The sequence below is a fragment of the Melopsittacus undulatus genome, chromosome 3 (assembly GCF_012275295.1).
Source record: "Melopsittacus undulatus isolate bMelUnd1 chromosome 3, bMelUnd1.mat.Z, whole genome shotgun sequence".
NCBI classification, from domain to species: Eukaryota; Metazoa; Chordata; class Aves; order Psittaciformes; family Psittaculidae; genus Melopsittacus; species Melopsittacus undulatus.
In genome coordinates this window covers 102838768-102862685 of record NC_047529.1, presented here as the reverse complement: position 1 = coordinate 102862685, position 23918 = coordinate 102838768, and the positions used below count along the sequence as shown (strand labels likewise).

Genomic DNA, 23918 nt, shown 5'->3' with positions numbered 1-23918 from the left:
CTATCTTGCAAATCTGAAGGATTAGGAAAGATAGCACATTTTATCAGGGAAAAGGGAGACTGAAGTAATTGCTAATGAGAACTGTGACACAAATATTTCAGTAAATCAAGCAAACTCAAAATGCTGTTTTGTGTTTAAACCAGAGAAATATTACAGATTTTGAAACATATATTGCTTTCCATTGGAAATTAAGTATGTTTAATATCAGATTAGTTCTGTAATAATAATAGATATAATAATAATATAATAAAAATTAGTTCTGTTCTAATAATAGCAATTAGTTCTGAATAGCTTTAATGTTTAATTTTTTAGAACTCTAAACATTTCTAGCACTTTATGATCCTTATTTATTTGATGCATGCAGAGGATACGCAAAGATGTTTTATGAAAGCCAGTTAGCAACTGAATGACATAGCTATCTGAAACAAACTGATTCAGCTCAGATCTATTCCCCATCATCAGGTATCTTCCTTTATTTCACATGAAAGTGTGGGCATCAAGAACAATTTATGAGTGCATTTTAGGTAATCAGCTCCCATGTCACTCTAGGCAGATTTTCATAGAGGCTGGATCTCAGTAGTTCTGATAGTAAATATGACATTTTCAGTAGTAGCTTCCCATGTAACTGTGAAAATCTGGAGTCTAAAGACAAAACCATTGCACGGTTTCACTTCTCAGGAGCATTCTCCCCAGTGAATGGGATGTAAAAGTGACCCTGAAAATATTTTTGGTGGGGACTCCTGCATGCTGCCTCTGCCACTTTATTCATCTGGTAACTTCCTCTTAACTAATATTACATAACAGTTACCTAAATTATGGTGTTTCTATGAAGCCAGGCTTTACAAAATATGCTTGTAAGTGTAATTTGTCCCAGAAGAGAAAGATTCCAGTTCCTCACAGGTGGAGGAAAATTTTGAACTGATGTCTGTTGGAAAAGCAAATATGAGAGCAAAAAGGCAAAACCTTTGGAAGAAAAAGCTCAGAAAAACCTGTGTAATGTAAGGCCCAAAGATGTCCAAATTTGCAGTGAAATTACAGATTTCTGATGTTATTTGTCCAGTATGTTACCAAATATTGCCAAAACAAACAGTCCAAATTATTTCAACTCATTGAATTGCCATCTAGGATAACATTATGCTACCGTTGCCAGTTCTTTTAGCAGTAAGACTTTTTTTTTAAAGCAGAATCTTATGAACAAAATGGCATCTCATAGAGTCATAGAATGGTTTGGAAGGGACCTTAAAGATCATCTAATTTCACCCCCTGCTCTGCCATGGGCAGGGACATGTCACACTAGACCAGGTTGCTCCAAGCTCTGTACAACCTGACCTTGAACGCTGCCAAGGATGGGGCAACCACAGCTTCTCTGGGCATCCGGTGCCTCATCACCCTCACAGGGAAGAGCTCCTGCCTGATGTCTAATCTAAATCTACCCTCTTTCAGTGTAAAACCATTCCCCTTTGTCCTGTCACTATATGCACTTGCAAGAGGTCCCTCTCTAAAAGAATATTATCATTGATGTGTAATGCAAAATGATGCCAGAATACAGACTTTATTCAAAGAGCTATAACAAAGCATGCACTTTAAGATGAGGCAGTTTGGTTACTTTGCAAATGCAGGCAAATTTGCAGGCTCTAGTTGTTAGGGGTACAGATGACTCAAACTGCAAGTCACAAACGTCTGTTGCCATGAAGGAGTGGGTAAAGTTTTGGGTGAGCTGCAGTATGATATTTCCATTTGATACCTAGAGTCAGCCAATAGCAGCAGGTGATGTGAGGCTAAACAGCACAACATGTTCCAGTAACACCTGAGGCTTGATTTCTGTGGCACAGATGCTGCACGCTACACAGCGAGCCTCTCTCTGCTTTGTTGCTGACTGAATTTTGTGCATGCAACTGAAAGAGCATTTATTTTGTTCAGATTTTCACTAAATAATGAGCACTTCCTTGCAGGTATGATACACTGAACCAGGAAATAGTTCTCAGACATGCTAGTGCTGGCAATGATGATTCTCTAGCAGATGTATATTTATTTTCCTTCCTGTCTGCATTCACAAGTTGTGCTCTCTGCAGAATTTCACTCCCCACAATTACAAATGGTGGGCATTTAAATACTTTTCCAAGCCATGGTTTTTCTCTGAACACTTTAGGAATTACAACCTCCATGATCAGACGATAGACAATATGACTTGTACTACATGGAATCAGAAGAGGGATGGATTTTTGTGGGTTTTCTACCAGAGGAGGTGTAAGCAGTATTATCTTAGGGGTTGTGGATGTGCCTACCCCAGCTATTCTAGCACTTATGGTCGATGAGAAAATGAACATGAGCCAGCTTCAGTGTGCGCTTACAGCCCAGAAAGCCAGCAGTATTATGGGCTGCATCAAAAGGAATGCGACCAGAAGGCCGAAGGAGGTGATCCTGCCCCTCTACTCTGCTCTTGTGAGACCCCACTTGGAGTATTGTGTGCAGTTCTGGTGTCCTCAACATAAAAAAAGACATGGAACTGTTAGAGCAAGTCCAGAGGAGGGCCACGAGGATGATCAGGGGACTGGAGCACCTCCCATATGATGACAGGCTGAGAAAGTTGGGGCTGTTCAGCCTGGAGAAGAGAAGGCTGAGTGGAGACCACATAGCAGCCTTCCAGTATCTGAAGGGGGGCTACAGGGATGCTGGGGATGGACTCTTCACTAGGGACTGTAGTGACAGGACAAGGGGTAACGGGTTGAAACTTAAACAGGGGAAGTTTAGATTGGATATAAGGAAGAAATTCTTTCCTGTTAGGGTGTTGAGGTTGCCCAGGGAGGTAGTGAATGCTCCATCCCTGTCAGTGTTCAAGACCAGGTTGGATGAAGCGTTTGGTGATATGGTTTAGTGTGAGTTGTCCCTGCCCATGGCAGAGGGGTTGGAACTAGGTGATCTTGAGGTCCTTTCCAATCCTAACTATTCTATGATTCTATGATTCTATGATTCTATGTTCTCTGGAGTGAATGCATCACCCTGGGAATGCGTTTTGGTTTAGGAAAGGGACTCAGCTGCTACAAGGAATGAAAGGACTGTACCTAAAGGTCTGGTTTTGCTTCAGGTTCCTCATCTGTGAAATGTAAATCTTTGACAACTTATAATGAACAGTTTTAAGAATCATGATGTTATAGTTGGGCCTCAGGGTACATGGGGCTGTGGGGTAGCACTCACTTCAAAGAATCCTCGAAGGCAGAAGATCACAGAACTCATTCTACGCATAAATCCAGGGGAACCTTTTGTGACAGCTTTCTGTGGACAGAGCAGTCTGGAAAAGTCATCTGCCACTGAGTCCAGGCAGAGGTAGTTTAGGGTGTTGAGGTGGTGAAAACTGAATTGTAAACGTGGTTTGATCAGATCTGTCCTACTTACCTGCTGCTGCATTTGCTGGGTTTTGCTTTTATGTTCCCAAGGAATCTGTGAGTCTCAAAGTGGGAAGAACAGCATAAGTGGCCTACAGGCTTGTATCTCAATTTTGCAGGACTGAGAAGAGGAATAAGAGTCTGGTTGGAATCTTTACTTTCATTTCCTCCAGGATGATACCTAGGACTTGTTGCTGCTGTGCTGTTATTGCTGCCTATTGAACCTGAACTGTGCAGTCAGAAAACCTCCTCAGCTGCACTAGGCTGTAATAGTCTAGGCAGTGGGCACTCACAGGTTGCAGAAAGGGGGACCTATTTCTTCAGTACTTTCTTCTGATGCTTTCTAATGCTGGCAGTAACATCCTCTGGATGTTGCTGGTTTCAGTCTCCTTTCAGTTTTAGTGGTTACATTGGTTTGTTACAAAGCTCTTTTCCTTGTGAGGTTGAATTAATTTGCAAACTATAAGTAACAGGAGAATCTGTGTTTAGTTCATGCTCCTTATACCTGTGTGTCAATGTATGCCTTTTAAATCTCAAATGTATAATAGAAAATTGAGTAAAAAGAACTAACTGCAACTTTCTGATCTAGCCACATTTCTGCAGAATCTCCAGTTCTGGTCTCTAAGTTAGATCCAGTTTATATCCTAAATACTCAGATACAGGTGTTACTATGATTAAGATATCATTTAAGAATGTTTATTTGCATAAGGAGATCTTTGTTTTCCTTTGGATTTCACAATGCAGTAACAGAATTTAGATCTACACATTGTTTGTACAATGCAAACAAATTACAATTAATTAGAGACAATCTTTTCAAGTCAGTATAAAGAAACTATTTATATTTAAGCAGATTGTTAAAAAGGTTTTTCCAGATGGAATTTGGTGACTGTCAAAGAGAAAAGGAAAACTGATTATAGGTGAAAAAGTCATTTGATACACATGTATGAAATCCTTCAGCTTGTGCCAGAAGAAGGGAGGGTAACTGGGCTATACTTAGTGAGAAGGTGCAAAGCTGCAAATTTTTAGTTCCCTCAAGTTTAGATTTTAAGTTTGTAATCACTTTTTGGCCTAGTAGTATTTCTGTAGTTAAAATAGAAAGTTCAACATTAATAATAACAGTAAATGCAGTTGACATTATCAAGCTGTGTCAAATCCAGTGTTGTATGTGATGTCCCAGCGCTGAGACTGGCAATGAAAGGGGTAGTAGGTGAAGCACACTGGTTGCACCTCAGCTGGTGCTGATTGCATAGGTCCAGTCCAGGGTCTGTTCGCAACATCAGGGCTCTTACCATACATCTTCCTTCTGAGGGCAGCCAGGTAGCAGTATATGATGGGTGAGATAAGTGGTATGCAGGCTAGTCCTTCCTAAGGATCGTGTCAGGATATGGTGAAGGAGCATGCCCTTCCCTGGGAACTGTGATGCCCTCCTATGCCCTCCTGTCTAGCTACAGCTCTGGAATTTCCTAGTCTGAAGATTGGAGAATATGAGCTCTAAAGGGCTGGAATAGCAGAAGGGAAATTACATTTTAGATAATTTTTGTTTAGTTGCTGCCAAAAGCAAAAAAAAGGTGCATTTATAACGTGCAACATATTTACTAGTGTCTGAGGAACTGGGGTGATAAATTCTTCTCTCTTTGCAAGATAATACAGTGTATATTCTACTTTTAAATTCCTTTGAGTGAATGGTTCATACTGTGGCTTTATTTTTACATGGCAGAGTATATCACGGAGCAGATATACTAGCTCAAGTCCCAGAGAAAGAAATATGATCTAGTGTGGTTTTGCAGCAGAATTACAAAACCTGAGCTTTGGCAAACCTTACTGTGGGTATTTAAAAAACTATCACATAGTGATCCCAAACTTTGCACTTAAATTGCAGTGCAGATTTCTGTCTGGTAAGAATTTTATGTTGGGGTGGTAACACTGATGTTGAGGAAATCTTGCTGACTGGTGCAGAACTGTGCATATCTCGTCCTTCAATTATCGTTTCGAGCCTAGTGTCCCTGATATACCCCCATAGCACAGTCACCATACACACACATTGTGCCTCATAGTCGTAACTAATCCTTCCCTAAGGTGGAAGGTTTCTGTTCCCTTTCACCACTAGCTTGTTGAGGCTCCAACTAAAACAGCTTGCTCAAACATCCCCATTTCCATTTTTCCTTTTTTTTTTCTGATTTTGTGTTTTTCCCCGCCAGCAAACTTCTGCCTCTACTTCTATTTTCTCTTCTTGCCACTCTTCATTATTCAATCTTTAAGTATGCAGAAAACTCAATGAATGGCAATTTAACATTGTGGAAAAAAGCTGTTATAGTTGGATGATGCTACATAACCTCACTGTTTATTGTGTTAAAGACAATTTATTCTGGTTTATCAGTTTCAGACTAGGTTACCCTTTCCCCAATATTAGAATGTCTTTATTTCTTTTTTTTAGCTCACCATTGATCCTGTAAGTTCAAATACTATTGATTTTCAGTTATTTAAATCAGGCTTCTTTTCAGGGGGAAAGAAGAGGATACTGAGTTCTCTCTGGGTAAATATATAGATTTTGCCAATATGTAGACTCTCCAAATTTGGACTGGAAAAAAATGTGGAAATGATAAAATGTCATCCAAGATAGAAAAGAAATTGAGGGATTCCTTTTAAACAAGGTCATAAGAAACAAAAAACATCTTTAAAGATGTTCTATGCCCTACATTTTTGGGGGAGGTGATTATAATCAAAGCCAGTAAACTCCAGTTGTAAACTATTGATGAGAGAAAAGTTGAAAAGAAAGAGTTTGTTTTGGAGGATGATTTCAGGGTCAAAGGCATTGCTTTCAAAGCACACGATGTTACTAACAAGAGGAAATATTACACCTCACTTGACATCATTGCATTGTTTCATGAACTGTGCTTTTGTTTTATCTCTGTGTTAGTCTCAGAACAGCTCTTCTTTTGCAGGTTAAATTGATGAACATGTCATTTCACTGGCATCCTTTTGTTTTCTTAATTTAAAAAGCATGGTGAGAGCAACTTGCTTTGGAGGAATAGTGTGATTTAATGATACTGTCACTAATATTCTATATAAATGTATTAGCAATTTTGATGCTGTATAGGTACATTTCAGTTTGGGGAGAATTGGCCCAGCTCATTTTTCTATGCAATCCCATTCAAATATCCATACAGGGTCATATATTGCCCTGTGCACACATTATAGATGGGAGAGGAAAGGATAGTCTTAACCTTTGTTTTCTGTAGTCTGGTTTATGGGCAACATACTGGGGTTTTTACAATATCAGTGCTCTACTTTTTCACTTCCTTTCACCTTCTTTTTTTCTTCATTCAAGTTGGTCACAGGAAACAAACTTTTTTGTTTGTAATTTTTCCTTGTCTCTCTTTGATGGGAAACTGCAAAGTCATTGCTTGCCAGCAATAGCAAAATCTTAATGAGGTATTTGAGAAGTCCCAGTGGAGAACATACCAGATGTAAAAAAAATATAGAATAAATGCAGGAAATATGCAGGCCAGTGCTTTGCTTTATGGATTGTCCTGCCACATATCACACAGAACTGTTTATTCAGTTATTTGTGTGACTGTTCCTAATGAATAGTTCTTCATACAATTATATCTTTCCTCACAATTTTTCACAGGAAACGAGGTAACAGTTTCATCCAGGAAATGGATAGGAGCAACTCAGCCTTTTGAGAATGTTCAAGTATGTTTTGGAGGTTCAGACCCACTTCTAACCTGAACCCATCATGGGTTTTGTTTCCACAGTTTTGCTGGAGCCTTTTCTTTCTAAGGACTCAGTTTTTGGAGGGCAGTGAAGATCAGAAGTTGAAGCTCTTCTCCCATCTTCTAATCAAGGTGCTATTCCTACCACTGATTTCTGGACTTGGACAACTTTCAATAAATCAGTGCATGTCAGCACCCTCAACAACAGAAAGCCAAAGCGAATTTGTACAGCTGCAGTGCTTCAGACACTCTGAAGCGTGACTTATCAGGGCTATACTCTCACTGCTGCCTGGCAAACTGCAGAGGTAACCGCCCAGAGAGGGGAAGGCAGTGGGGTGAGCTGTAAATACGACAGTCTGTGAAACAAACTGAACTCTCTCTCCCACCCTCTCTAGAAATCTATTAAGCTGGCAGGCTGCCCCACTTGAAATGGATGTGGAAAATATTATGTAAGTTTGCTCTGTGTGCTGTGCTGACAGTGTAGGCACAGGCGGGTTTCAGTTACACTGTCTGCCCCAGCTAGTTTTGGTGACCAAAGGCTTCTTTATTTAAACCTATGTCTCTATTTCCATCCCACCTCCCCAGTCCCCCCGACACCCCCCACCCCAAACCCCAGTATTTGGGGTTTTTAACACTGATAATAAAATGAAACTCAACATCTGCACACAGGAAAACAACACTAGCAAAACTGTGTCAGGCTATTCTTGTTCTGAAAGCAAGCAAACAAGCAAACAAACAAAACAAAGCCTACAGGAGGAGGAGGGATATATTTCCTCTAACTGCAGCCAAGCACCAAAACAGTCTGTCTTGGATACCCTCCTCTCGAGTTATATGCCGTGTCAATGCCTCCCTCTGCTGAAAGCTCTACATTCGTCCTCTCCTGCTTGAATACTCTTTTTCCTGTAACAGGACTTGTACAGATCAGATGCAGTCTGTGATATGTAATATATATGCTCCGAGGAGAGCATAAACTTGAACTGTTTGTCCTTCCCCAGCATGACTGCAGGCTTAAATCTGATGTTAGGAAAAGATGATAATTCAGAGTCAGATGACTTTTAAAAATAATCTTTAAGGAACTTCTATGCTGGAATCCAGCCATTGCCAAGAGACATGGTTTTTAAAGACAATTATATGTGTGTACACCTTACAAATAACATTTATTTTCTTCAGTTTTAGTCACTTAATTAGTTTTTGTTCTAGAAATAGTAAAATTATAGCATGGTTTATGTTCTATTATGCTGCATAAAATACCATGCAACCTTCAGTGTTATGTTACCAAAGCAGACTGCATTATCTTAATCACTAGAAAATCTACAGCTGCTGTGGTTATTAGGGACCACAGAGTCAAAACTTGAGTTTTTCAGAGGCTGTGAGATTAGGACCTGAGATGATCATTTCTCATCTCAGGTAATTATAGGAGAAAGATTTGAAAGTGACCCAGGTTTGATTTTCCTGTTTCAGGTATCCCAAACTGTCACACCAATAAGGGCAGCGACTTTGTTAGAGGTGAATGAGTGATCTTAGAGGAAAACTGGGCAACTTCTAGATGTCTCAAGTTAAGCCCCTAGTTTTAATAGTGGACTAGAAGCAAAAAGCCCTGGTTCATGAAGAGCATTTACTCTTTATGTCTACCCATCCCTTCAGAAACTGAGCATTTCAGGAAAGGCTGATGCACTCCAAAACAATAGCTAAAGCTGCAGCAGTTCACAGCTAGTTCTCATTAATAATCCTTTTTATTTCCTCATTCTGTTCAGCTGCTTCAGGGGCAGTGGAGTTTTCTATTTGATGGCAGACGACAACAACCAGTTTACATCAACCTGGCTTTAGAAGAAGTACAAATAAGGTAATTCCTATTAAGTTTTTCAACAGCACTTTATTAATGTCTTCAGGGACTTTGGTGATGTTAGAGGAGAAATAAATCACACAAGCAAATAAATATCAGAGGAAAAAGAATAAATTGTGTACAGGCAAATTGTCCTAATTAGGGAACGGTTAAAAAGCCAACACACAGACAAGGAGAACGTAGAAGGCAGACAATAAGCTGTAGGAAGGAACACAGGTGTCGGGAATACATTCGGGGGGGGGGGGGGGGGCTCATATAAAGAGGAGAAGGAATCATCATCATACTGGTGAAATTTTCAGGAAGATGCTATTGTATGGAGACTTGTAAGGAGAACTAACCTGATGAAGAAAAGTCAGTACCTGCTACAAAAATTATAATGGGAGTTAGGTTTTGGAAGAAGAGAGGGATATTTGACACAAAATGTGCAGTGAGTTCAGGTTGTATGGCCTTCTGGAAGGTAACTTCTAGCAGGAGGAGGCTTGGCTAAGGAAGCCTAGCTTGAGGTTGGTACCCTGCAGAGAAAAAGAGGTGACAAAGATACGTGTGTTACTGTGCAAAATATTGTGTCTTTTTTGGGTTGTCTCACACTGGGTATTTATAAGTGGTAGAAAAATGTTAACATTACTGTATAGATGGAATGAAAATCCTGTCATGTATTTGTACTTGATATTTCTTCAAAATGTTATGATGTTTAAAGTCTATTTGGATATTAAGTTACTCATACACAGGTTCTATAAGATACTGGATGCAGATGTGACGTGCTGAACTGAAACCAAGTGTGAAAGGTGCAAATTTACCTTAAGGGATAACAGAAAAAGGGATCTTTACTGTTTTTTCCAGTGCTCAGGTGTTTTGGATATGACAAGGTTTCTCGGATTAAGTTGGATGCTGTTATGGCTAAGAAAGAGTGTGTATTTTTGCCTTGGTCTTTTAACACGTAAATTTCCATTCTGTGCTTTGGAGATTACTTAGATACTGTGTCTGTCTGTCTCCTCTAAACAGAGCTAGATCTATATGGAGGGAAGCAGGTTACAAAATGTGCATCCTAGTTGTAATAGAACAGCCAGAAACACATCTGGAATGCTGTGGGTATGTAGCTGTTTGCAGTCAGGTGAGTGACAAAGTCTAAAGCAGTGACTCAATAGGAATATGCTGCTGGCTTTGGGTCTCTAGAGCTAGGCTGAATTCTGTGAGCTGTGGAAAGTTTCCCCACATTCTCCAAGACTCTTCAGGTGAAAGTCCTTTATGGAAGACAGCTGAAATGAGGATATGAAAGGATTTGCACTTGTAGCATAACTGAACTCAATTCATTTTATTACTGTTTTGGACAACAGGGTATATATTTATGTAGGCTTTTTTGCTCAGCACTGTGGCCTCCTAATGAAACTGTATTTTAAGTACTAAAATTGTCTGACTTAGCTGGGCTTTCAATGCTGAAACACATGAATGTGTAAGACACTGAGGGCAACTTGCTCAGGGCACTCTTCCAAATCATGTGTTGAATTTATGTTGCTCAGAATTAGATAATAAAGCAAAAGACTCAAGGAAATGGACCATGTATCAGGAAGGACTATCATCAGTTATGCTAACTGCTCAGTGAAATGTGAGACCAGGCAAATCTCAGCTGGTTCCAAGATTTCTTAGAGACAAAACTCAGATCAGGTTACTCGAGTGCTCAAGAATTTTTGAGCAAACGTAGACCTGCCAATTAATTAGAACTTAAATAATGGCTTTACAAGACATGTTCAAAGTACTTGCTATAACTATTAATACAGTCCCACAGCACCCATGGGATTTAGAGAAGTTTGATTAGCCTCCTTTTCCTGTATGCTTTTCCAAGCAGACTTGTTACAGGTTTTAATATGTAATGGTGCAGTTGAGTATCTCATCAGGTGACTATTCTCAATAAGTAGGCTCTTTAGGTTCTTATTTTTTTTAAGGATCTACGTTTAAAACTGTTGTGCTGAGCAGGTTATTTTGGTGATGTCTGGTTGTGATGAGCTATCTGCAATAAACCCTCTGTGAAAATAACATGGGTACTATTTGTGCTTTATAAATAATTTTATTTTCATTTTAATATGCATGCCTATTGTGCAGACTGAAAGGTGAGACATTAAATAGAACATTTGTGAACAGTCGAGGTTTGCTCTGTAAATAGTATTATTTGAATTCTGGTGCTGTTCTTGGTGTCCCTCAATCCAGCGACTTCAAAGGCCAGTGAGATGTGCAGTATTTACATGTGAATATTTGCATGAACACATACTAATGTACATCTTCTGCCAGTTGCTTATTTTTGGCAGAGTCCCATAGAAAAATGGTGCATAATCAGAATAGTTCACTGGGTATGTGTATGAGTATGTGTATGTATGCATGCAATTCTCTGCCTTTGGTCCCCAAAGGGATTATACAATGTACATGTGCAAAAGACACAGGATAAGCTCTTCATTAAGTCACTGACCCAGGAAGCCAGGAGAGTTAACTCCTGTTCCTGACTCTGTGTAATTCTGTCTGTAAATCTGGGAAATCCAATCAGGGAAACTGAAGCATGTGAAATCTATCACTAAAACATGAAGCAAGTAATTTTGGGATTGTATGTGAATGCTTCAAGTTGGCATTAAAAAACTCAAACCTGTCTTGAAAATACTATTAAAGCTGACTCTGAAGCCTTGAAACATATGTGCCCAAGTACAGAAAATACCTTGAAGATTATAGATACGGATCCCCAAAAATGTTGCTTTGACTGTTTTTCAATTACAAGCAAATTTGGCAGTATCAGATGACACATCTGTATTTATTCTGTCACTTACTCTTGAAATGTTTGGTTTTGCCTGAAATACCCCTTTCTGATGTGGGGCAAATGAAAAATGTTGCTTGCACTTTGGCTTTTTTAGTGACATCTCCCTTTGTGTACCGTCTTAGCACTTTGGCAGCTCAAAAGAAGCCTTCCTTTCCAAACCTGTCAGAGAACTGAAACTCCTCTTATCCTTTGCTCTGATTAGTTATATGGAAATGGCTTTAGCATCTGAAAATGCTTTGGATGCTCTGTTCTGGTTTTAGTATCAGTACTTTTATCATGTCTTTGCTTCTTCATTGAGGGGGATTATATTTAAAATGTGTAATCTTAGGAATGCTAGGACTAGTGAAGCCTGATGCCCAATGGTTTTCTCCTGTTAATATGGCTAGGAAAGTTTTTGTGCCGTGTGTTTTAATCAACTGTGTCCTTTCTGTGCAGATTCCTGTGTGTCTTACAGTATGTAAACTCATTGCTTTTCCATTAAAATGTCTATCAGGAAGTGTTCCTGTTTCCTTAAGGGAATGTCCCAATTATGCAAGAAAAACCTACTGCTAAGTTGCTTCTCCAGGTTAATTGCCTTTAAAACCAGAGGTTAAAAAAAAAAAAACCTAGTTCAGCCCTCCTCTTTGTTCTACCTGGCTGCCCACCTTAAATACAAAATTTAAAATCTCCTGGATCAGTTAAGGAAACCTGCCTTAAAACAGATAACATCAATAGAGCTCTTATATCATTGATTGTTTTTCCTTCTTCCTGAACCATAGAGACAACATACCTTGAAATTCCTGTATAAATCCTAGAGGAGTACTTCAGGAATCCAATTGCTTCTTCTAAAGGAGAAATTAAGGCAGTTGCTTGATGGATGACATCTCTTTCTAGCTACAACTTTTAAATTCTAATTGCAACCTGATCCATTTCTGTTCTAGTTCTTGCTCCAGCTGTACAATCTGTCATATTGCCAGTCCTATAGCACTTCAGGCACCTATTTTTGAGCATCTCTTCTACTCTCAACACAGAGTTCCAGCTCTGGACTGGCCAGCAGCAGGTGCTAGGGGTGAAGCAATTGGCACCCACCTATCCAGACACCAGGGCATCTGTGTTGGCTCAGTCTTTCTCTTTCATTCATAAACCTTGATTGATAACTGCATGTGTGCAGCTGCCAAGGTCAGGCTGTCTTTGGGAGGATGTTTTATCACCACAGGCACCAGGTTTGGCATAAGATTTAGGGACCTGCCCTGTCTTTGACATGATTCTGGCAGTCTGAAAAGACTTTCTTGCAACACATCAGTTTGCAGAGTCTAGCCAGGTTTACTTTTTGACAGCTGTCAGGAACTTTCATCAAGGAAGAAAGTCTAAACCCCACCAAGAGCATCAATAACTGGTATTAATACTTAGTAAAAGATATATTTTTTCCTACTGATGGATATTCTGCTTCTGAGGGATTTGGCTTAAAGATGTTAGAAATTCCTTGCATTATTTTTGTTTTGTAAAGCAGCTACAGGTATCTTGCACGGATTAGCATCTTTTGACATGGGGAAGGAGGGATGGCTCTGAAGTCAGACCAGGTTGCTCAGGGCTTTATCCAGACAGATAGTCAAAACCTCTATGGTTAGAGCCTTCACAGACACTTTGGGAAACCCACTTCACTGTCATCATGGCATGGAGAGTTTCTCCTTGAACCCAGTCTGAACTTCTGTTTCAACTTATGCCCAGTGTCTCTCATCATTCCAACACATTTAGGGGAAAAAGGTAAAGGAATCATAGAATGATTTTGGTTGGAAGGGACCTTAAAGATAATTAATTTCATACCCCCTCTGCCATGGGCAGGGACACATCACATTAGACCAGGTTGCTCCAAGCCCCATCCAACCTGGCCTTGAACAGTGCCACGGATGGGGCAGCCACAGCTTCTCCAGGCACCCTGTGCCAGCACCTCAGCACCCTTATGCTGAATAATTTCTTAAGATTTTGTCTAAATCTCCCTTAAAGCCATTACTCTTCATTCTGTCCCTACCAGGCCTTGTCCAAAGCCCCTCTCCAGGTTTCCTGTAGCCCATTTAGGTAGTGAGAGCCATTTTAAAGTCTCCCAAAAGTGTTCTCTTCTCCAGGCTGAATAAGCCCAGCTCTCTTAGTTATAGCAGAGGTGCTCCAGCCCTTGGATCACTCGTGCAGTTCCATATTTCTCTTGTGCTGGGATCCCTAGAGCTGAACACAGATAGGTCTCATGAGACAGGAGCAGAGGGTGAGAATCACCTCCCTTGACCTGTTGGTCATGTTGCAAGGAAGGCTAAGTCGATGGAGGGAAAAGATAGCCTTTGAGAGTAAGATGTTATTCGGCTCGTATCACCTCACTCTCGCCCTTGAAAGAAGTGGAGAGAATATTTGTAAGGAGGACTTGAGACAGAGGGAGGTGAATAAGCTTAATGTGTTGATTGCAGGTTATGCGTTTAGGAGTTGGTGCTGCAGAAAATGGTGCAGCTGGGAAAATATGTACAGCACTTCTGCTTTGCAGGATGAAAGATATGGTGGAGAAATCTATGGCATGGATACTACTGCCCTTCAGGACTCTGATCTGAGACTGAGATGCCACAATGAGTTGATCATAGTGATAACAATCGAGAAATGGTATAGTTCTTTGAGCATTTTATTGTCCTCAGTTGCCACTTATTGAGACTAAAGCTGCATATATCTAAACGTTTCTCTTGTGTTACTGGGCACTGAACTCCCAAATACATGCCAGCTTTTCTCCACATTCTGCAAGTTGATGTTTCGAAGCACTGACCTAATTTTAAGATAAAAAGAATGCTAAGTACATTCTGAGGCTGCCTCTCAACTCCTGTGAGGCCTTAATACGCCTCTGGAATGACTGTTACGTTGAATACAGTGTGCTTTTTCTTATCTTACTATGATGATATTTTAGTTAGAATCCTCTGCTCAGAAATGAAGTAAAACAAGTGAATATGATGCTTTAATGCTGCTTTGCTTTATCTGTCTTACAGTATTTTAAGTTATACTTAACAGTAAGGCAACCACTTTGGCACAGAACATTTTTCTGCAAGATTTGGTTAATATAGGGTTACGTGTGTTAGGTTACATGGTACTTTTAGTTTTTTTCTGGGTTTTTTTTTTGTGGTGCTTTATAGTCCTTTGATATTCATAAAATCACTATTTGTACTCATGATAGGACTGCTAACACCCACAAATAATGTGTGCTCTTTCTTGTTGAGTTTCTGATGGTGTGTTACCCAAAAGTGAAGCTCTGGTAGAATTAATACACTAGAAAAAATAAGTCTTCCTAGTGATCTGGGTAATAAAGGTGTCAAACAGGCTTAGGCAATGATGCTAAAGCTTTCCTATAGAAACTTGGGTCACAGGATACATATGAGAGCAAGTTTTAACCCATACTGCTTCAAAGAGTTGCTTCAGCTAGATCAGAGGAGTAGCAGGCTGTGTTGGTTCTCCATGTATGCTTTTGAGCAGGAAAATGATGCTGAGACAATTTTATTCCACAGATTTGTAGGTTGTGTGTTTGAAGGGGACATGCACGAAACCTGCTATAGGTGCTCTAAACAACAGAGGAAAAGCCTAGGTCTCAAATGCTGTTAGAAGCAAGGGTGAAGTTCTTTAGTAATCATTTATTATAATGAGTAACTTAACATGTGTGGACAAAGAGATGTCCTTTTGGCATAACTGACTGCAAGTACAACATGTACTGTTGTGTCTAGAGTTTTCATCTATTAATCTATATCACTAGCCTTTGCTCTCACTGGTAAATACAATTTATCAGATATCTGCTGGAAATACAACACAGCAGAGAGGAAATTGTGTGGGAGGTTCCTAGAATGTGTGGAAGATAACACCCTAACACAGCTGGTGAATGAGCCAGCTAGGGAAGGCACCCTGCATGGACCTTCTCTGTGGACAGAAAAGGACTTGTGGGTGATGTAATGATTGGAGGCCATACTGGGCATAGCCATCACAAAATGAGAGTTTTTGATTCTTGGAGAAATATGGAGAGGGTTCAACAGAACTTCTGCCTTGGACTTGTGGAAGGCAGACTTCAGCTTGTTCAGGAGGCAGCTGACAGTCCTTGAGAGGCAGTGCTGAAGGGCAAAGGAGTCTGATGTTGTCATCCTTTTTTTTAATATAAACAATAACTAGGCTTGCTGGCAGCTGCTTTACTGTCTATAAGCACCCAGCTGCAAGTTCATGATCTCTCTTTTAGACAAAGTTAGGATGTTTCAAAAGCTCAGTTGAAGAGAAATGGGAACAGGAAGTAAAAAATGAGACCAGGCACCCTGGTGTTGTCTTCAACCTGTTTTTGTCTAATAGAACTGTCCCTGCTTCCACTGTGGCTGACGGAAAATTTGTTTTGTTTAATGGATTATATTAGTCTCAATTATATCCTTGTTTTAATGATCTGAATTTTTTTGTCACCTACTTCTGGAAATTCCCAAGAGGATAAGATTTTGATGTGCTGTGTGCATGTAAAAATGCCAAGAAAGCAGGTTATACCCTGGACAACCCAGAACTTCAGCACTCACTTGACAAGTGGATAAGTTGGAAGAAAGCAGTCACCTTCCTCCACCTGCCTGATTTTCTGGGGTTTTGAGGGGTGGACATACTTAAAAGCCTGGATAAACAGGTAGCTTTTTTGTCAAAGTGATACTTGCAGTAGCACTGGATGAACTATAGTATGTTTGACCGCTAAGGCACAGCAAAAAACATGCAACTGCTAGCTTCTCATTGTGTTCATATATCGTGTATATATATATGTATATATATATACTGTTTTCATCACTTCTGAATTCTTTTCCTGTCATCTGTGTGTGAATATTTATGTGAAAACTATCTTTGCTATATTTCCCCATTCATATCACATGGTTGCCACCAACTGGAACAGTTCTAAGTTTTATCACTGTTCTGGTAGAGACTGTGCAAGAACTGCTGTGTGCACCTCCAGCATGCCCCACAGCTCTCAAGTGCTACTGTGCCATGAGCAGCAAGGTGCAACAGCCATTGAACATCATAGTTCAATAGTCCGTTACCTCACAAGTGTGAAACCACATACGGAAACCAAATGGGTATCAAACTCAGAATGTGCCTTCCTGTTTTTCTACTGTTTTCTAACTTGAGCTTAAATAGACCCTTGTTTTTGTTCCTTTTCGTTTAGCATGTATCTCTGTGGTAACTTTCTCCATTCAGCTATGAGCAGAGAATTGAGACTTTTTCCCTTGAGCAACTCTGTAAAAAGGGTTTCCATCCTTGAAACCCATAGACCAGCCTTGAACCCTTTGCTGAGCTCAAAATGGACTGAGCTCAAGTAGGAGTTTTGTTCAAATAAAAGGATTTAAATTTTCTGTTCTAATGAATATTTAAAGCATATATAATTTATTATCCTGCTCTAACACTGTAAGATGGATATGTTGGGGTTTAAATCTTCTTAAGCACAATATCCAAGCAATAAGGAAACAAAGCAGAAAGTCTCCTCAAAAAACCTTCATACTGCGTAAGTAGAATCAAGCTTGTGGTGCTCACCAGAAGTCTGTTGGGTCACACAGAAACCATTCCTTTGGAACTATTTGTTAATAGAAAATTAAATACCTCAAAAATGCATGGTACATACTTCACCTATAGTAGTTTTCACAATCTCTGGCTTTGTGCTCATTGGTATTGGTGAACTTTGGTAAGAAAAAACAAGTTGGATGAGTTCACATTAAAATACAAAATGCAAAATTAGTGTAAAAACCCCTTATATAATGATGTAGGGGTTTTGCCATCAGTTGAGATCTTGACCTCCATGCTAGATGTCTTAATATAAATCATTGAATATATAAAATATACTTAGTTTAGTCCCATGTTTAGGACTTGCAGCACTTGCTGGGTTAATTTTTCTCAGTTTATGTAGGACATAAAACCAAGTGGGCATAGGTTTCTTTGTTTTTGTTTCTTTGTAGCTGTCACCTACTTCCAGGCAGTGGGAAACTGGAAGCTGATTGTATTCAGATGCCACATATATATGCAATATATATATGTATTAATATAAGTAAATATAAACTTGCCAAAATAAACCCAGGGACAGTCATAGTTGCATGGGGAAGCATGCAGTTCCTGGTAAATGAGAGAATACACATGCTACATGAGATAGTTCTTAAAGCTCAAAGCATTGTTATTTTACGTACAATATTCAGTCCCTGTTCTAAAGGCAGGCTGATGTAGAGCTTCCCTATAAGAATATTGCAGTATAGCCACCAATGTATGATATTGATGTAAACTGAAAGGGGAGTTCCATTTTATTCCATACACCAGATCCACAGTGGATAGAAATTTTCCTGCATTTCTTAACTTCTGCTTCGTAATGATAAAACCCTTTTAGTGCAGACAATTTGGATAAATCACCAGCATGATTTAGGAGCTACCTTGGACTAACTGATAATCATATAAGTTGTTATTCTGACCAGGTACAAGTATGGAATACAGTCACCTTGTTAGTCAGCTCCACCAATATTGATGAATATGGAAACAAGGGGGAATGTGGGTACCAGGGGTCCCATTCCAGGCTTTAGAGAAGTCTTCATTCAGGAAGCCCAAACTCTTCTGTACTATTTATGCACAAGATTTTTCTTTAGTAACAAGATAAGAAAAATCTAGTTTAAACTTGTGTCAGTCCTTGCAGCTACTCCTTGTTCTTTAGATTGTGCTCAGAACCTCACGCTCTTCACCACTGGACTCCTCTGCTACATTAAAGCCCAAAAGGCATCCTTTCTCCAGATCAGAACATCTCCTTCTTTGATCATTCCCTGTCTTTCCACCAAGCACCCTCTCTTTTCAGTTCAAAGGAATAGTTTTTAGATGTGTTAAAGCCCTTCAGGGATTCACTGCTTTGCCAAGAACAGGCAAGGTCCCTGCTATCAGTTTCCCAAGCAAAAGAAGAAAAGAGATGGCACATTAAAAACTGAAAAAATAAATTATATTCATCTGCTTCTTCTCAAGCTGGAATGAATTTAGGTACTGTGTGTGGCAATTGCAGGTAGAAGTTGTAACTGTATGGAGCATGTTAAAATTTCTTGGTTTCAATGGTATATAGAGCTTGAACTGATGAGAACTGGCAGCTGGCTAAATGAAGAGAGACTAGAAAATGTTAACTACTAGAACATCTCTAAGTACAAGTGGGAACTTTCTTTCGTTTTTCACTTGCTAGAGCATAGTGTGGCAGAATTGAGGTAAATGTACTCAGGAGCAACAAAGGCCCATCCTTGATGGAAGACTTTCTGCTGTACAATGTAATATTCCTACACCAAGGTCTAGAAATCTGAGGGATGCTCAAAGACAGGTTCAATAAAATTTGAGCTTTGCAAAAACTAAGCTACCTTTGGTGCTCTTCATTCTTAGAAATAGGTGAGCTGTTGACTGAATTTCTTCTTCCCTTTCTTCCCCCTCCAAATTTGGTTTAGTTAAACACGTGACATGGAAAAACTTCAGCCTCATTAGTCTTACAAAATCAGATATTTCTTTTCAGTCCATTATAAAGAGAAGTCCCTGGATATAAATAAAGCTAGGACTGTCTTCTCCACTGTTGTATCTCTTCTGATCTTCCAAGCTAAGCAAAACTAGAACGAAAGAAAATCAAACAAAGCTTCTTGCATCCCAGTTTCCTGCTTTTGGTTGCTGATTGGATGGATGGAGAGGCATTTGTATATGTATATATACTTATATACATAAACAACTTATATACCCAGCAAGCACCTAGTGGCTTTAGAAGTCATTGTTTTGAACAACTGCAAGATTAAGAAAAGCAGAGGCTTCTTGGCAGGTCACCCTTTGTTTGTTTGGGTTTTATGGCCCCCCACTTCTGTATGAGATTAAAGCAGATAGCAAGATAGCAACTGAAGGGTCAAAACTAGTTGGACCTCTCTTCCCCAGGCAGCCCATGCTGTATGTGAGAAGTCTTGAGAACTATAAGGCCCTACTGTTGAGAGATTTAATGACACAAAATTTGCCTTCAGCATTAAGTTTGATTGTGAATGGCTGTCCCCAGAATGAAACAGAATAGTTTATATTTCATAAACTCTGTTCTTTGAGGTTTTTCTCATGTTGCTTCCTTTGCTGGTGCTGATAAACTTTAGCCAGAATTCTAGAAAGCTGAGAATGTGTGTTCAGGAAACACAAGAGGAAATTTGGTAACAACAGTAACTTTACACAAGCATAAGTAACAGCTCATTGAAATATATTTTACTATTAAACTGCTATTCTCAGACCTGGTGCTTTGGAGACAGGTCATAAAAGAAGGTTGGCTGTCAGTCATTCATGATCCCTTTCCCTTATTTTGGAGCAACTAATAGGACAAGAAAAGATGTTACAACTGAAGCCTTTGGAAGCAAGAGAAGACACTATAGCTGAAGCCTTTGGGGAGTACAAGATTTCTGTTGCAGTCTGCTGTAATTGATCACAGTTGAGAAATGACACATTAACATCAGAATCCATAGGTTTACATGATGATTGTGGTTTTTTTTCTCTCTTTATCCTAAATCTAAATTTTTCAAACATCCTTAAGGTTTGAGGTGATACTTTGCTAATTACAGTCCATGAAAATGAGAAGTGGTCTTGCTTCAGTTACAAATCCTAAGGGGAAAAAGGGACAATTTGATCTCATGGACTACAGTAGAATGCCGATGGCTCCTTGGGCAGAAACGTGTTGGTGTGGGACAGTCCTTACTGCCAGTGTTAGCACTGGTAAACACTGCTGCTGTTTTTATCTGCTTGCTTTTTGACTTTCTTCCTTATTGAGACGTCTTTCTGAAAGCTACTACACTCAAGTGGAATAAGTTACAAGAATATTTATAATGACTCCCTCTGCACCTTTGCACAGCATGGGCAATAACATCTGTTAATAGGGGGGAATTTCCCCAAGGTGGCTTTTCATACCTCTGCACAAATGTTTTTAGAAAGTTCTGTACAGTCCCTTTTTGTATTGCAGTAAAAGTCTGTGGCTTAGACCTCTTAGAGGATGCTTATATATAAAACGAAGAAAATCCCCTCATGTGAATGTTGTTAGTGGCTGGACATGCTCTTCATATTTTTGATATGAGATTGAAGAACTTTAGTGTTGTGCTATCTGGCAAAGATGCTAGGTAAGAAGAAGGTTTATAAAGTGTTACGTGATCCATTCATGAGAAAATTTTCCCTAAATGTCTTCTCTAGATCTAGGAGTAAGTCTGTTTAAACAATTTTTGAATTGCTACACAAGCATGGATGCTTAAGTTAAAGTTATGAGTTATTGAACCCAGGTACTAGTCTATTTCAGTAGACAGTCAAAAATAACCACTACTGTTCATTTTATATAAATCCAAATGAGTTTTGTCTCTCATAGACTAAAAATAACCCTCAGGAGTAAATCCGAGAGGATTGTCATTTTGCAGAATGCCTCTTCAATAGGAGAAACTAACACTATACCTGGTTCTCCCAATGCCTGCTCCAACCTGTGTGTCCCTCTGATTTCAGTAAATGTGATTCTGATTTTTCTTTGACATAAGAGATCATGTTCCCTTGTAGATGGAAAAGGCTATTCTGGTTGTAATTCAGAGAAAGTCAAAAAGGCTCATTTGGAATACTGTGTGTCCCAGAAATGTAACTGCAAAGCCAGGACTGTGGAGATCTGAGTTACAGTTGCAGCTTTGACAGAAATTGCCTCTGATCTTGGGTGAAAAGCTTTAACTCTTGCCCCTTTCCTATCTTTTAGTTATCTTATAATTGTTGGCCTTGTCTTTGAGATTAAGATGTACCAAAGGGAGTGAAATGGTTTTAAGAAGATGTTGCTAACTAAGTAAAAAAACACTAGGTTTATGTGACATTTCACAACACGAACTCAAGTTAATGCAGAGACTCAAATCCAACTTTATTAAAACCAAGTCCTTTTTATCCTCCTGTTCGGTACTTTCCCAACCTGCACATACATACAGTGTTCAATCTCATTGGCCCCTGTAAAACTCTTCAGATAAATAGTCCAATCACAATGTTGCAGACCCTCTCCACATCCTCTGGTTTTACATGCCCCAAATCATTGCCCCAGGGCTTGTCAAAGCACCAACGCCTCAGAGCTCATTCCCAAACTGTTCTTCATGCAAATCTTATTACCTGCGCTCCCCGCAGATTTAGTCTATATCTATCTGAACTCCATTTTTTATTTCATCCCCTTTCATTTATTCTTTTTTTTTAATCAGCTATACCCGCAGAAGAATTAGAAAGCTGAGATGAAGCCTAGGGATTGTCCTTTGCATTGCTATAATTTTCCTCTGAAGAAGAAAAGTTGTCCTGAGATTTCTACAGTATATACTGAGTATATATTAGTCTGCCTGGTGAAGTAATTAAAAAGATCTCAAAAACTCTGAAGCAGGATCACTAGGTTTATTAGGGCCAGCAATAGTAATTTGAGCCAAAAAAAGCAGTCCAGTTCTATTGCATTATACCCTTGATCTCAGCTAAGCTTACCTCCTTAGCCTGTACCCAGTTACCTTGTGTTCTGTCTCCTTTTTGGAGATAGATTGGATCACCAGATCCTATACTGTAATTTCAGATTATTTGAGCAACAGCATTGTAGAAACAATGGCCTGAGAAACTAAAGGAACAGTAGAGTTATGTATGCCAGTGTCAACTGTGCAAGCATTCAGGTTGGCTGTATCTGTACTCCAGTCTCTGTGCATACCTAAGGAATAAGAGTGCCTGAGTTCTGACAGTTGAGCTGCCTATTGACAAGTGCCAGCTGGTTAAAAATACCATTTTCACAGTAAATTCTCATCCAAATTTGTTTAGGGTTTTTTTTTCACTTATGTGAACGGATTTATGGAACATTCATCCAAGGATGATTGTTACTGGGTTTGAAGCAAGAGATCATACAACTGGCTTGTTTTGCTGAAAATGGCTTTTTCTGAACTTCCTGTTCCTGTTGAAATGAACTTCTGAAGTTGACTTCATTGGCCTTCTGGCACACTAGATTTTACCTTTGGCATTTGGGGCTTCATTTGGATTGTCACTTGTTAAAATGAGACAAGTGAGGCCTTTGAGTCTATTCCAATTTCAATTTTTATATAAGCCATTCAAAAGCCCCCATCAGCCAACTCCCATCTCAGGTTTTTCTAGTCAAAGTATTTCTAACATTATATGTGCCTATACATTGCTGTACGTTATGAAATCAGGCATGGCTTTATTCTTTGTTAGGGAAGTAATTTTCATATCAGAATGTTAACACTGTACAACACTGTGTGATGATAGAAAGGACAGGGAACAAAATGTATAAAGATTTTAATCTAAAAGCCTTGCTAGACATCTTGGCAGCTTCTGTTAGCCTCTCATAGCAACAGCAGTGAGAGAGAGCATTTGACTCTAACAGCAATATGATCTCATTATGTAGGACAGGAATATAAAGTGAAGAGACAAAACACTGTACTAATTTTAGGTTCCATTTGAGCCTGTGACAGGTTTTTAAACTTCACAGCACCCTAGCTGGATTGAATCTTTCCAATAACATCTGATTTGATTAGATCCCTGGTGAGCAGCATAGTTTCTTGGTGCTGCTTTGCTTCCTGTTTGGTAGTCGAAGGCTTTTACACTTGTTTTGGTGCTTTCCTCTTACTGATTTTCTGCATTTGTATTGGTCAGAGCAGAGTATCCTCTAAAACCTGCGTGTGGGGAGCCACATGATCAAGCTGCCAGAGTCCAAATGATGTTTTGAGTAGCCCCATCTCTGATGTTTTAATGTTATGTGGTTTTTGTTTGGTTTTTTTTTTTGTTTGTTTAGAATGGATGTAAAACTCCACAAGGAGTACACTTTGAAAATGCTGTTGCTTTACATTAGTGATTTGACTTTACCTTTTTTTATCATCTCAAATCACTTCTAGATAACACACATTAAGTCAGTGCAGTTATTTTACTTCTGCAGTGTGTTTTGCATTAGGAATGGGTGGAAAGTCTGGGGCAACTCAACATACCCAAAGCTGATCTAGCACCTCTGTGTTGCTCTGAGAGCTCAAAGGTGACTGATTTCCCTGCCTGGGGATCCCCAGGTGCAGGGGAGTCTGCAGCTGGTATTCTCTCTGTGTAGCTCTCTCTGCCTATGAGCACTACGCTGCAGCTGCTCATAGAGAGCCTGTCGGGACCAGCCAGCAGGCGTGAGAGCTGAGGTTGCTTTG

The 23918-nt window shown here is 39.5% G+C and overlaps 1 long non-coding RNA gene across 2 annotated transcripts in view; it reads left to right on the top strand.

The window, feature by feature from the left end:
• LOC115945334 (uncharacterized) overlaps nucleotides 1-23918 on the top strand; it is a 166942-nt gene that overhangs the window by 38198 nt on the left and 104826 nt on the right. For both annotated transcript variants that reach the window (XR_004079690.2, XR_004549511.1), the window contains exons 5-6: nucleotides 7142-7231; nucleotides 8854-8942. This is a non-coding gene — a long non-coding RNA (uncharacterized lncRNA). The remainder of the gene's footprint in view (nucleotides 1-7141; nucleotides 7232-8853; nucleotides 8943-23918) is intronic.